The sequence below is a fragment of the Acanthisitta chloris genome, unplaced genomic scaffold (assembly GCF_000695815.1).
Source record: "Acanthisitta chloris isolate BGI_N310 unplaced genomic scaffold, ASM69581v1 scaffold23722, whole genome shotgun sequence".
Lineage (NCBI taxonomy): Eukaryota > Metazoa > Chordata > Aves > Passeriformes > Acanthisittidae > Acanthisitta > Acanthisitta chloris.
This window is the reverse complement of record NW_008661387.1, coordinates 21,099-35,925: the sequence shown is the minus strand read 5'-3', so window position 1 is coordinate 35,925 and position 14,827 is coordinate 21,099. Positions and strand designations below refer to the sequence as shown.

Sequence of the window (14,827 nt, the reverse complement as noted above, 5' to 3'; positions counted from 1 at the left end):
TAGGCAAGTGAGCAAAGAAGAGAAAAAAGGATGTAACAGAGGCTTGACGGGAAAGAAGACTCAATGGGACTTGCTAAAAGCAATAAAGAAAAGGACAGTTCATGCAAAAGGAGGAGTAGGAAGAGTGAGACTGAAGCAGTGGTTTGGACACAGCACAGGCTGGTATGACAACAGTTCGTGGACAGTCAATGGGTGTGTTCAATAAACCGGACATTACAAAATACACCAAACAGCCTGGAATAAAACCAACCAGACTACTTAAAAACTTAAACATTTTCCTCTTACCAGCACCAACACATTCACTCCAAGTTTCCTTACCTACACCAGTTTTGGATTAATCTCTTTGCTTTGACTTGTATAAATGTATAAATGGAAGATGATTTATCATCTCACCCCACAGTGTTGTATGGGTACATACACTACTGCCTCTAAATCACAAGCATGTCCCATCACAGAAAATACAATAAAGAAAATTGGTAACTGTACAGTCAGCATGGGTTCTAGACAGCATGCAACAAAAACTGCATTGAACACCACATTAAATGCGATCAGAAAGAAACCTTGAACTCTTCATACAGTAAACATTGTTCTTCCTGCCCACTGAATAGGACAGAGCCTTTAGGGAGCAATAAATAACAAATATTCATTCTTTCTTTCTCATACATGTTCTGCTACCTTTTTGCCATATGTTGCTACAACTGAGTTTATGTACCAGCTGCTTCCGTAAAAGAAGCTCCTACATAGACACTTTCTCATATCCTGCAAACAGCAGCTCCCAACACACTGACAAGGCTTTTATTGCATTATGGAAGCTCCCAAGCTGTTCAGCAAGACTAAACTCAACATGTTACATCCTATAAGTACAATGAAATTTTAAAACATTAAGAATGAGTTCTATATGAACATGACACATTGTGCAGGGAATGTATTTTCAAGTCATTCAAAGCCACTAGATTGCTGCTGTGCCTGGGTTTTAGTAGCTTTTCTGCTCCCAACACCCAAATTCCCGCAAGGCTGCTGACCTCAGAAACAGGGTCGCTACTGACCCCTAGTGTTACAGAGTTCGGCCTCAGTTTGACTGATTTATGGCAAAAAGCACGACGAGTACCAATCCTTCAGCACTGTGTTGTTCTTCTGACACAGCAAGTGGTCCCTGCCTTGTGCTGAGGTTCTTTCCGCTCCAGTGTACAAACAAAAATAGTAGTATTCATTCTTAAAGAAACAAGTGGAAAGGAAATATAAACTTCTAAGTATCCCAATAAACTGCACATTCCTTCCGCTTTCAAATGTTTAACGCATTTTTCATTTGGAAAATTAACAGTAGGATATCTAGAGCAGACTGACAGTCATGGCTTCAGGTGGGTATTTATAGCCTCTTGATCAGTTATTAAGGAATTAATGACAGTGATCCCCAATCCAAGCTGGCCTGCAAAGCCTAGTGCAAGGAAAGGAGTCATAATTGCTAGGTTGCTGCAGGACTTCACTGTCCCAGGGAGAAATAAATGTACAGTCCAGTGAGCTAGCTGCAGTTGCTTACAACAGAAAGCTGTAATTACAGAAATTAAGAACAGTCCTACTGTCCTACTTACAATTTTGAGTCCAGGTTCAGGAGAAAGCCCAGTTTGTCATATTCTGGAAAACAAAAGCAAGGGACACGATATTATAAAAATTGCAAGTGTCTTTTCTGCAAAAGGCACCAAAACCCAAAATCAGCAAGTCCTTATGGAACTGTAATAATTATTTCTAACTGAAAATAGCTATATCGTAATTTCCAGTCACTTAGTAGCTGTTAACACAGATTGTTGTTACTTCAAGGTATTCCCAAAATAACATTTCTGAATCTCCAGGAAATACTAAAGGAAGAGAACACATGGGTAATCATTGATTTAGAAGCATTAGAATTAATCAAGATATCTGTTGTCATAAAAACAAAGCATTACTGAAACCATTTGTGCAGTGATAAACAAAGCTTTCCTGCTTGCTGTACAAATCATTGTGCTAATGATCTGTATGACAAACACTCTTCCTAAGCCCTGATGTGGTGGAGCTTAGAAATTTTTCATCATTCCTTGTCTCTTTCAACCCACAGCTTCATAATCAAGCAGCCCTTCTTCAAGAGAAAGTGTGGCACAGTGGCAAAAATGCTTCAAGTTCAGGTGTTGCTGTTCAACAGGAAACTGCAAAGTCAGTTTAGGCCACAACCAGGAGCCAGCTACAGAAACAAAGTTATTACTCAGAACATTTGCAACTCCTGTATAAAGTAAGCTTTGCATTCAGCATCTTTGAATATATTAAGACCCTGTAAATACAAAAAAAAAATAAAACTATTAGAATTCACACAAGATACACAAGAAAAAATAAAAAGTGTAGTATCCTTGTGCTGGGTCAAGCTCAGAGACTTCGTCACACTGAGAACCACTGGGTCTCACTACCATACAATAAAAACCAATACAAACAGAGAAGTAAGAAATAATCCCTCCAGAGCTTAATGATCAGGATGTATTAAGAGAAACATAAAAAATTCTCATAAGCTTTTAGAGACAAATACAGAAGATTGGCTGCCTCATGAGACAGTCCCAGAATTTCTGCTGCAGTAGTTTACCTCTTCACACTATCACTTACCAGCAGAACAGGAAAGCCTAAACATGTACCTAAAGACAAAACAATTGCACCAGATAGGTCAGTGTGAAATGTGCCATTGGTTTCAGTCTCATTAAGATTTCATTCCTGAGCCAAGGGAAGTATTATATTTGACATAACTTGAGGTAACAGAAGCTGCAGAACACGTGTGCACTTGATATTGGCACTTACGATCTGTTCTCTGCCAGCACCCGTGTGCCACCCACCATCCCTGTTGTACTTGACGTTAAAAATGCAACTGTGCATCTCTCCTCCACCTTCCACATACTGACAGTTCTGTTTCCCCCATGTGCTGCTTTCCTCAAATTCCTCCCGGTTTATTCCTCCTACAAGAAATTATTTCCTGTCCAACCTTACCTCCTCCGCACATAGGATCGTGCATCGGAAGGTATCTGATCTGGAGAAAGAAACATGACTTCAATTTTTATTAACCTTTCTGACTCCCAAAACCAACAGCCATACCAAGCAAACAGCAACAGATTTTTTTTTTATCATTCACTTTTTTTAAAACACCTACAGCCACTGCCCCACCTGTCATTAGTCTTATCCCATTCAAGCCGACATTCCCTTCTTCCCAGTAGGAAATACAAAAAGAGGTAATGCAATAAGAAATATATCACCTCACAACTACCACAACATCCTGGGCTGTCTACTAACTCAGCACTTCGTGAACATAGCAACCAAAGCAGCAGAACACACAGACATACTAAACACCAAGTGCCATAGATGACAGATTTCCTTTGCAATGTTTCACAAGATTTGTTTGTCACATGCATTTCTCCTTCCCTAGGTTTAATGTTTTGATGTTCACTGCTCATTACTGACAGAGGCATAAAGCAATCTTGTAAAATTATATCACAACTGCCTCACAACAGGTACTTTCCAAAAAATTTATGAAGTATGAGAATAAAACGTTTCTAGTTTCAAACTAGAAGCACAGGTGTGTTCTTGATTTTCAGTATGGTGTAAACTAACCTTTCAGGCTGCAACATCAAACCAGAAGAAATCTACATTCCTTCCTCTTGCTGACTGGTGAGATGTGCAAGCTACTGCAGGCAGAGAAATGCTGCCTTCACCACAGGCCATCTCACACTCACTGGCACTTGTGGAAGTCAACATTACTATTAGCTTCTAAATGAATCTCTGTCACATGCTGCTTCCCAGGGAAAGACACTAGGACCCTCTAGAATTACAAATTAAAAGTTACCTTCCTTTTTAGCAAACATCATAGTCTAATTACAGACTTGCGATGTCATTTAGTTGTATCACTAGAAATACAGGGGCCAAACATCAGCTCACATGCTGGCTGGATGCAGTCTGGATTCACAAAAGACAGACACAACCCCAAATATCTGAAGAAAGCCAAACACACAAAGCCCAGCTGCAGGAAAAGGCAATCCTTGTCTGGAGTGACATAAAATTAAAACAAGATGAAACACAGACTCACTAAATCAAAATACAACTGAATCAAAACCAGTTTGGTCAGGGTGTGATGATTACAGGAGAGGGACTGAGCCGATGACACAGCTCACAGCTTGAGAAAGGGGCAATCCCACTCCTGCCCTTTCCTCTCTTGAAAACACAGGCTGCAAGAGCCTGACTGCCTTGGCACTCACATCGCCTCTCCATGCTCTAACCTACAGAATGCTTTCTCCTCCCAACACCTCAGTTTAATGCCTTACTCACTAAGCAAACCACTTCATACACAAAAACTTTTCTCCTCTTTTTCATGCAGTAAGATAAAGAAGTGCCAGAATATTAGAAGAAACAGATCAAAACAGTAGAGCAAGATAAAAATATTTCAGCATTTCCACCAAGAACTAGCTTGGACCATCTGGCCATGTTAACTGTGGTTTGACATGGGCCTCCACTAACATCATCATGATGACAGGCCCTCACTCTCTAACCATTAGGGGGTCACTGCACTGAAGGCCAACACAGAGCCACTAACAGGTACAGTTCTGGAGAACTCCCTTCAGATCTAACCACACTGGTAGGTCTGATGCAGCTCAGGCCATGTCTGACCCACCAATCTCCAGACAGGATACTTATAAGGCTTTGTGGAATAGGATTTATTTTTAAAGCCAAAAATTAGTAAAGGTAGTAAAGAACTCAGTTTGCATCCACAAGAATAAATGTCGTGGAAGAATCTGAAGAAATCTTTATGTTATCAGTCCACAAGACACTTAAAAGCCTATGAAAGATAAAAGAATGCTATAAAAAGAGCACAAGGCAATCTAACCACCACACTTACCTGTGATAAGAAGCTACAGATCTCAGCTGACAATGTGGTACAGCAGTGTACAGAAGCACAGAAATGAATGAACATGGGAAATGAAGTTTCATCATGCCCCATAAGAACAAGAGGTCACCTTAGGTTGGAAATAAAGTGCATTTCTGCATTTCCAGAAAGATCAGAATTGAATAAGACTCTAACAACTGACAACAACTTCACAATAAAGTATGTAATTAGGATTATATGAGCAGAAGTACAGCCAAGCATAGCAATTTCTATAAATGATGCAAATCCTGTGCCAAATTCAATGTTGGCATCAGCATGGAAATTTCTCCCCAGTATCCCACAGAAATCCAGCTACCAGGCCACAAGTGAGAAATGCATTGTCTAATGTCTGTAAACTCCATGCAGACCACCCAGGAAGCCACAAAGCACAGTGTCCAGTATCTATCAAGTTTTCAAATTGCCTCTTGCATCTGTAGCCAATACAGGACTATACAAGCAAAATGGGCAAAATTTTCCTCTTATGCCACTAATCTGAAATCAACAATCAAAGAATTAACTTGGCTCACTGCTTTTATCCTTTCTAACTACCCATAACCAATTTCACTGATGACTTGAGTCCTATTCCTTTCAGCAGCCAGCTGCTTAGAAGCACAGTACAAATAACAGCCCACAGAAATAGAAAATGAATCTTCTTTTTAAAAGACTGGCTATATGCAGTTCTAATTCTGTATTTAACTGGTAATTGCAAATACAGGAGGGAAGGCAGAATGTTCAATTTTATCTATTTTATTCAAAATCTTTGTTTGTCAAAGAAATCACTATGATACTCCAGAGACAGAGCCCTCTCAAGAGCAGCTCAGACCACCCTGATAAAGTTCATCTTGTCCAGTGCAGTTTGGTCTCTGCAGAACTGAGACTCCCACTGAGTTAAGCCTTGGTCACTGTCCACATCCAAGTTCTACGTCTGTGGCAAAGGCCAGATAAAATGACTTACCATGCAATGAAAAAGGTCAAACACATCACATTCACCTTGGACTAAGAAAACACACATGGACAGTTATTAAAGTTCAGCTGATGCAAAGAAATTCTGCTGGAACTCAAGAGACAAGAAAGAATTAAAGAAAAAAACTCATGTTAAATGGATCAACTGAAAAGGACAAAAGAAAGCTTTTCTTCCAGGGTTAAAAAAATACCACTCAGGATTACTGAGCAACAATGAAAGTACTGGACAAACAAAGACTTAATGTTGCATCCTTTCCTTAGGATTTTCACTTTAACCTCTTCAGTGATGGAATTTACTGTTGAAACATAATCTCCTGAGGCTATTTAAGTAACTGGGGAATAAAAAGAGATTGCGAAGCCAGGCTTGGAAGTGGTAGAGCTGAGGCCACCCAGGCTCCTCAGCACAGCCCTGCACAGACTGCATGCATGTGTTCCAGTTCCCTCCACACTCCCATTTACTTTTTTGCATCCACATTTAACAGCCTTTTTCTCCAGGCTGTCCAAGTGACATCAAGGAGACACCAAGAATACTAGCGAGACAAAGCCCAGTCTGTAAAGCTAAGTGCTCAGCCCTTGCAGCACAGCACTAGAAGAATACCTCACCAATCTACGTCTGTGTAGAACCATCTGCCCATTTGACATTTCCACCATGTGTGGCAAAAAAAATTAATTCTTCAACAATTTTAGTGTAGCCTCACTTAGGCTTCCTTTTTTTTTTTAATGTGGAACAAAAGAACTTCCTAAACAATACTATTCTTTCAACAAAACTTGAAATTTCACATCTATTCTCTATATTTATAGACTGTGCAAACTGGTCTAAAGACATCAATTCTGCTGCACAAAGCTCCATATTTATTTTCCAGATACTGCACCTGCTGAAAACCAGCCTTACTTAATGGAAATCGATACACCAAACACTCTCAGCACAACTGAAATAGAAACCCATGAGTTCAAATTGGGGAAAGGAGAAATGTGTCTTCAGTCACAAATCCCTGCATGCCCTGGTGACATCTAAAATCATGAGGATATTACTTAATGTTTCCGATTTACTGGCAAAAGGAAGTAATTTCCAGCTCTATACCTTCAAGATGGTTTGTGGGGCTTTTTTCCTGCCCTGTAATTCCTGATTGGGGCCCCAAAAGTCATCTGGCCCAGCTTTACAGTCTGAGGAAAGCAACACACCAGAGAGATTTCTTTCATTAGACACTGCGACCACCTTGTTCATTCCCCAGGCACAGAAAGAACAAGTAAGCAGTCACTTGCCAGTAGCGCTGTATGGGTCCTGTCTTACCTCCAAAATAGGTGTAGGAAAACAAAAGAGAGGTCACTCTAGCATATTACATTTTAAAAGGCTCTGGGTACCTCAACATGGACTACATATAACTCTTTACAATTGGTTTTCCTAACAAAACTATAGCAACCTTCAATGGTAGAAAAGCAACTGGCTGCTTTAAGCTGAATTTAAGAAAGACTCCAACAGGAAGAAGAAAAATTTCCTCCTATGAACTGCATATGCCCTTTTGCTTTCACCAGGGACTCATCTGTTTCCAGCCAGATCTCAACCTTTGCTAAACAGTTGTTTCATTTACTACCACGAATCCACTTGGCCAATGGAGTTAATGCTGCCGTACTGAGTTTTTTGATATAATCTTCATTCTATAAATTGTATCGCATTTCCTAATAAAAGTCAAGAATTATAATAACAAAACACTAATCTATATTGGCTTTTAGTGACTTGCTGCAGAGAGATGCCACATGAGAGGGAAAAATCACATTAAAATACTTTTAATTTGAGGCATTCTTTAAGGCACTTCTTGGCATTTGCACCTCAACTCATTCACAGCTGTATTTTCAACTGGAGAAACAGACCATTAATAAGAAGACAGATTATGATACTGAACATGCTGGCAAAGTCACATAAGGACTATGCAACCACTTCATGACAGTCACTGGCAAAGATTCAAGCAGCTCCCACAGTCTAGAGCTCAAAGAAATAAAGAATGAAGCAGAACTTCATTAATCAAAAATTAAAAGGGAAAAGCATTTGTGCAGAATAAAGCCACTAAACCAGCAGAGAAAATACATAACATTTCCCATTTATTTTCTGATATACAGGAATGCAGAAAAACGCAGCAAAGTAAGTTAATCTTTCTCGTCATTACCATATCATGTTAGGACACTTAGAAATGCAATTTGGGCAAAAAAACCCAACACATCACAAACACATCAGCTCCAAATACAAATTAAAGTTGTTTTCCTCAAACCAAGAATATCTACCAGGGCCTCATAAATTCTACTAATTAACACAGTATCTAAATTAATTACCACTAACCTGGAAATCTGGGAAATATCAGAGTTTGTAATTGTAGCCATCTGTACTATCAGAGCCACATTGAGAAAGCAAACAAACAGGAAGGAATCTTCTGCAAGTCACCAATGTTTTCCCCTGATGCTAGGAATCTATCACTATTCTACCAATTTGATACTTCATGATTTCAGCTGTATTTCTATTCCTGGCCTCCATCCATACCACTCTGCATCCAAAACATATGCAAGTAGTCACCAAATTCACTCCAGGGTTGTACTTGGGAGGACAGACATACATTCTCATCTTCCACAAAATGGTTATCAGAGCATCTTCAGCAGCTGAATGAAACAGAGAAAGTTTCCTTCACAGTTCTCACGGCTTCTCCCAAAATGGTTAAGGACATTGACATAAGAAATCACTAACAGCAGACTCCTAAATAAGCAAAGATTTAAATTCTCAGATGATTACTCCACTATCATTGTGAACTCAGCAGCTGGAAGCATGGTCTTACAGGTGGACTTCCACAAGCACATGAGCCACAACAGATATGCCACTCAAAACTATAAGTTCAAAGATCCATTTTCTTTGCATGAATCAAGCCAAACTTTTGATATGGGTTAAGAATTCAACTGAAAATAAAAATGCAGTGACAACAAAAGAGTTAATATATTCAAACAATTTCAGCAAGACTTAGGTAACACTTGGTTGCTTGTGATGTTAGGTTTGGTGCCATTTAAGCCTGCAGTGAGAATATCTATTATGAACCAGTAGTGGTCAGTACTGCAACCAAACACATCTAAACTGTGTAAGTCTACAGCCATAAGGTATTCAGAACCTCAGCATTTCCAGCAAGCATGGTAGCATGTGGGAAAGTTGGACATTGAATGCACTCCTGTCCTAATGAGGCTTAGAGAAGAAAAATTTAACTTGCTTGCTCTCAGACACAGGAGGTAGAAAAAGTCTCTAACAAAAATAGCAGGGGTATAAATCTGACTTTCAAGGTCCAATGTTTGATTTGCTAGCAACGAAGTAAAACAAAGCAACTAGAGAGGGAAGAAAAAAAAATAAAAGGAGCACTAGCTGTCTGCGGCAAGTGAATGAAATCTAGGTCTCCTCAAACACCCTGTGTCCTGATTAATGCTTCCGAAGTTCAGAACGTGACACTCTCCTTTCTGAAATGGTTTCAGCTGAAACACTGGCCTAAACATCACATCAAACACTTATCTCTGCTGCTCAAACTTTATCTTTCAGGGGAAGGGACAGCCATGAAGAGAATCACAAAAACATCTGGACTTGTGAAGGCTAGACCACAGCATGAACCTCACAGTTCAGTCTCACTCCAAGCGTATTTGGCTCGCATGTCCTCTACCCTAATAATCTCCTATGAAGAAGTACATTAAGGCTCCATAGCCAGATGAACTTATCAACACTCAGTTCAGAAAGTTTATCCAGAACAACCCAGAGACTGTCATTAATCTGAGCTGCATAAGGACAGATTTCCAGCATCCTTGAAAACTGAGATTTGCATGTGGGACAAAGTTAAGGGGAAAGCCAAGATAAGGACAGTCAATTCAAATAAAATACAGAAGCTGCAAGAAGACTTTGCCCTTCACATGGCATGATTAACAGCTACAAAAGAGAAATTCTAATAAGGTGTTTAACATGCAAATATCAGTCAACGAGTACTAATTTTAAGCAGCATGAAATCTTATCACGGAGACTATTATTCATGGCCATTTAATTCTGATTAATAAAGAAAACAATATATCTATTTTTATGTTTTTTAAGTATATAATTTTAGTCCCTTCTTACCCAACCTGAAACATCACCTACTGGGAATGGCTGGGCCTGGAGCTGCCATTGTTTCTGTGGGTTCTTTCTGGGCTCTGTCTTTTCCTGGGTCTGCAGCAAGGTGAGATGGGATGGACAGCGGTAGCACAATAGCCACAGTTTTTCTCTCTTTCCTTCCTGTACAACAAGGAAAGCTATCCCTCAGTTGGAGAGATATCACACATCTTGACAACTTATTACACATCAGTTCAGAGCAAGGGCAAGTTTGCAATACAGTGAATGCAAAGTACTAAACATGAAAGCAATAAACAAACAGCTCTCAGGCATTTCTGGGCCTCTCTGATCAACTACGTGAGTTTTCTTCAATGAAGAAATTCAGCCTTGTTGCAGTGGAAGGGTTTACAAAAGATCAAATTTTACTGTCTTACTCCTAACCAATGCAATCTTGAGTTGCAATATGCAAGCAGAACAAAGCCCAGTGCTTTTAAAACAGATCCAGGCAGTTCAATGGCTTACATTAGCCTGTCTCCCACCCTCCAAACCAAAAGAACTTCAAAAGACATGGAGAAGTTGAACTACTTTTCACAGCCAAGTTTACTTTCCTACTGGTAGTATTAACACAGCATTTACAGCCAACACCATAGATACACTTCCCTGAATTCTCCTCACAGGTTTCATATCTCAAACCTATGCAACTTCTCCCTTACTTTCACAGACTAAAGAAAAAATCACCCAGTACAGAAGGAGGCAGGGAACACACTGCAGTTATGACATATCAGTTAGTAGAAGGGAATTAATAGAGGGTCTTTTCCTCCTATAAACACAACAACACATTCACTCAGCACCCTAGAGATACTCTCACATCACACCATGCACCCAGAATAGATCTATTTCCAGATATAAGTTTTAGAAAGTTTAGAAAACATCCGGTGTGTTTTAAACAAAGTAAGTTACTACCACTGGCTCAGGGGTTAGTAAATCAGAAATGTGTCCAAGCTTTGCTGTTAGTGTCAGGCAGCAGGCTCTCTTTCAAATCGTGCAGGCAGAGGACAGGTGCTATGTTGGAAGGCAGCATGTTCCCCCTACCAGCCTAAGAGGAAAGGCTAGCAAGCAAGATAAAATAAAAAATAATCCAAGTGAGGGTTTTGTCTTTACTGCAAGACAGTAAAGACACCCATCTTTTAAGTGTTAAGGGGTTTTAAGTTATAAGAGCAACTCTTAGCATTTCCCTTGCACTTCATATATCATTATACACACACTGTAAATTGAATTTCATCAAGTACCATGCTCACTATGGTGTGCCTTGGCTGCAGCTTGTGCATTACACAGAGCCAAATGGATTGTTACTGATTTAATTACGTGCCCCCAACACAAAAGAATTTTTGATTTCTGGTTCAGTTTAATTGAAGGTCATGCTTAGGTTCAAATGGAAATTAGATTGGGAAGGAGTTGCCCTGGGGTTCGACAATGCTGGTCAATCTCCACCCATAAATGTTTCCAGCCTTACTTGTTTAGTTATGATTCTTTCGCCTTCTCCTTCCTGGAAGCATTCCTGATGTCTTTCCCCAAATAACTCAACTGTTTGTTTAGCTGAGAAACTATCCTAGTAGCATGGAACAGTTTTTCTTCAGCTGGTGGGTGACATCATCTTAATGCCTTTCACATGAGAAGAGAAGCACAAACTGCATCACCAACGTGCCCAGGTCATCTGCCTCGCTGGGTAACGGAAGGAATCCTGCATGTGAATCCTCGTGTTGCACTAAGACTCCTAATACTTCCACTACACTTAGCAAAGGATGTGTTTACCCCCTTTGGCCCAGATGGCTGATTCCCACAGAAGTCCAACTCAGTGGCCTGCCTCCCAACATGGCTACCATGTCCAATTAAGTAGAAGCCTTGTCATGAGGTGGGAGATAGAGAAGAAGGCAGTGTTGTACCTGAGCCTAGTGTATGTCCAACGGAGTCAAAGGAAAGAACCACTGAATCTGTAACACAAGAGTATAAATTCATTTTCCCCGCTTTTTAGCACCATTTCTTGCTGTAATATTTTCTTGTTATCTTGCTTAAGTTACTCCTTGTGTTCCCTTCTGCCAGGAAGCAGAACAACCTCTTCACCAACCAGACAGAACAACAGACATCTAGCAAAGGCAGAACGACGGAGTATGCAATAAAGCACAGTGTCATTACCCAATGAAGTAGTTACATTTTATTGAAAATAATTTCACTTTAAGCCTAATAAGCTTGGTTGATCTTACCAAAACTGAATCATCATATGCTTTTGACTGCTAGACTAGAGAGTTTTTTCTTATAAAATATATTACCAGTACTTTGTTCCCACTGAGGCACCTCACTGTTATGATCAGCTCTTCACTGACAATGTTTGCCAAGCCAAGCACTTTGTGCTCCTTGCACTTCTCACCATGTTTCCCACACCTTCACTCACACTGATGGCTCCCCGGTTCAATGCATTTCAATTAATCAATATCCTTCACCTCTGCAGCATGTCTCCCAAGCATCAAAACACCTCTCTACTCAATACTCTTATTTAGCTATCTAGGTTTCACAACAATGCTTTTATCCATGATCACAACGACAGTTCTTGCTCACCAGTTAATGCCTGATACTTTCAGCCACTGTTTCATATGGTGGGGCATCCTCAGCTTCAATTGCGTTTTAAAGTTCCTAGTTTTTATACATGCAACTTGACACTTGGCCACATAGAAACACAATGCCTGCTTGCACTCGGCTCACCCCACGATCCAGACCCCTTTATCAGTCTTCATTTCCCCCATATACCACTCTTCCAGACTAGAATCTGTTTGCAAAATTTATCAGCAGAGAACAAACCACCACGACAGGATTAATAATTTTATGGAATGAGAAGCTTTAAACTGACACAGCAATAGCAGAACTGCCTTTCATCTTTAGCTAAATGAATAGATTGAATCCAGTGATGTTTCTCTTTGTGACTTAGGTTTCAGATGTGATAAACTGATCACACATCCTTTGTCGCACCACAGCAGCAGCCAAGGTGCAAGACCTCAGTGCAAGGCAAAAATCTGCACAAGAAGATTTAGCCTGATGAAGAGAGTTTAAGCTCCTGCTGCATCACCTTAAATCTGGGCAGGCTACAATCGCAAGCACTGACAGTTGTCATGTTACAGCTCACAAGAACTTGACACAGAACTGAGCCCTTGGCTTTTCTATGCTGTATATCATCCTCGTGCTTATTTTGCAGCTCTTACAAATTCAATAAGAAAGTCCTAATTTTAAAAATAGATACAGTAAAACTGTTAATTTAACTGGATTTAAAACATTTTTTTTTAAAAGTCTGTGCTGTCTCAGATCCAATACCATGGTAGTAACATTGAAAAAAAAATAAAAAAGAGAAGGTATTACTAGTCTCAAAACTTACTCCAATAAAAATAAAAATCCATCTGGACTTTACAACTGTATTTCCTCTTTTGGGAATAAAATTCAGGCATCATTATATTATTCTAAATAGCAAGGAGTTTAATTCATTTTAACTGCATTAACTTCATCTGCCATCAATTCTGAAATATCTCTGCAGAGTTCTGTTTTAAAAAAACTGTTGAGATTTTTATCAACCTAAAATATTGCCTTGTAGTTAAAGCCAAATTTAAATGCTGTTAATTTTCCTGCAATATATTTTGCATTCAAACACTGCACATGAAATATTAGGACTTATCTAGGAATGGCTGAAAAGCACTGCAAGCACCAAATTAATACCATTATTGCAGGCCGCAAAAATACCCTTAACTGAGAATGTTATCTTCCTTCCTCGTATAAAAAAAACTTACAAGCAGACTAAGCATGTGAGCTCCCTTTTCCAATCCAGCCCTCCATGCAACTATTAGTTTTACAGTCTCAACATGAAATTCACTGTGAATAACCTGTGTTACAGTCAGTTCCCCCTCGACCTCCACAAGTAATTTCACAAGCCATGGATCTTTATTAAAACACTGTGTTTATTTCTGGCATTAACACTTCAAAAGGGAAGAAACTATAAACTTGAAAAAGGCAAGTCCTGTTTCCACAAACATAAGAAAAGTTTCTTTGCTTCTAGCTTCAAATGTCTTCCAGTCATCTCTCAGTTCAAAATTCTCTACACATTTTTTTCAGAGACTAAGTGGCTGCTCAGTCTGTGCCCAGTGCCTTTCCCCAAGCCCCTGAGCCTGTTATACCTGTCAAAGGTTTTGTCTTTCAAAACTTACTAAGACACTATGCAAAACATACCCACTTACATGCACCCTTGCTTTAGGTGCCAAGAAGTGTTAGTGTCTGAAGGAGCAGTAGGTACCTTTTAGCCACCTACTTCCATAAATCAGTTTAAATGTTCTTCCTCCTGCCTTAACTGAGGGGCAGCCTTTATGCCCAAATCATGAAATCCGACACCCAATAACTTGCCAATATGCACAGCCTCGGGCTGCACACACCACAGTGCCAGCCTTTTACATCTGTTTTCATGTTCACTAGAATCTTTTTTCAGTGGCTACAGCAGTTTAAAAAAGAAAAAAAAAAACCAACAACCCAAGAGACAGTAAAATCCAAAAGCAATTCTGGATCTCATCCAAATCCATCAGAAGAATTAAAGACAGCACAAACAGTTATTTAAAAGGCACTCAGTGCCAGGAATAATGATGGCTGAGACCTCACCAGCCAGTCTGCAAAGTTGCTTTGGATCACTTCATGTTAACTTTGGGTTAAATTTGCATTGGGACCTGTGCTCTGGGTCACCTTTCCCTCCCTTCCATCATCCAGCTAGAACACCACAAATTGGACCAACACAAGAATCTGCTCCATCATCTCCCCAAAACCAGTGG

The 14,827-nt window shown here is 39.8% G+C and overlaps 1 protein-coding gene across 1 annotated transcript in view; it reads right to left on the bottom strand.

Annotated features, from left to right (window-relative positions):
- The window catches only part of ST3GAL3 (ST3 beta-galactoside alpha-2,3-sialyltransferase 3), a 138,109-nt gene extending 126,147 nt beyond the window's left edge, over positions 1-11,962 (bottom strand). The window contains exons 1-2 of the mRNA XM_009070219.1: positions 11,921-11,962; positions 1,590-1,632 (exon numbers count right to left, since the gene is read on the bottom strand). The gene's annotated coding sequence lies outside the window, so the exon portion shown is untranslated. The remainder of the gene's footprint in view (positions 1-1,589; positions 1,633-11,920) is intronic.
- Between the last annotated feature and the right edge of the window lie 2,865 nt (positions 11,963-14,827).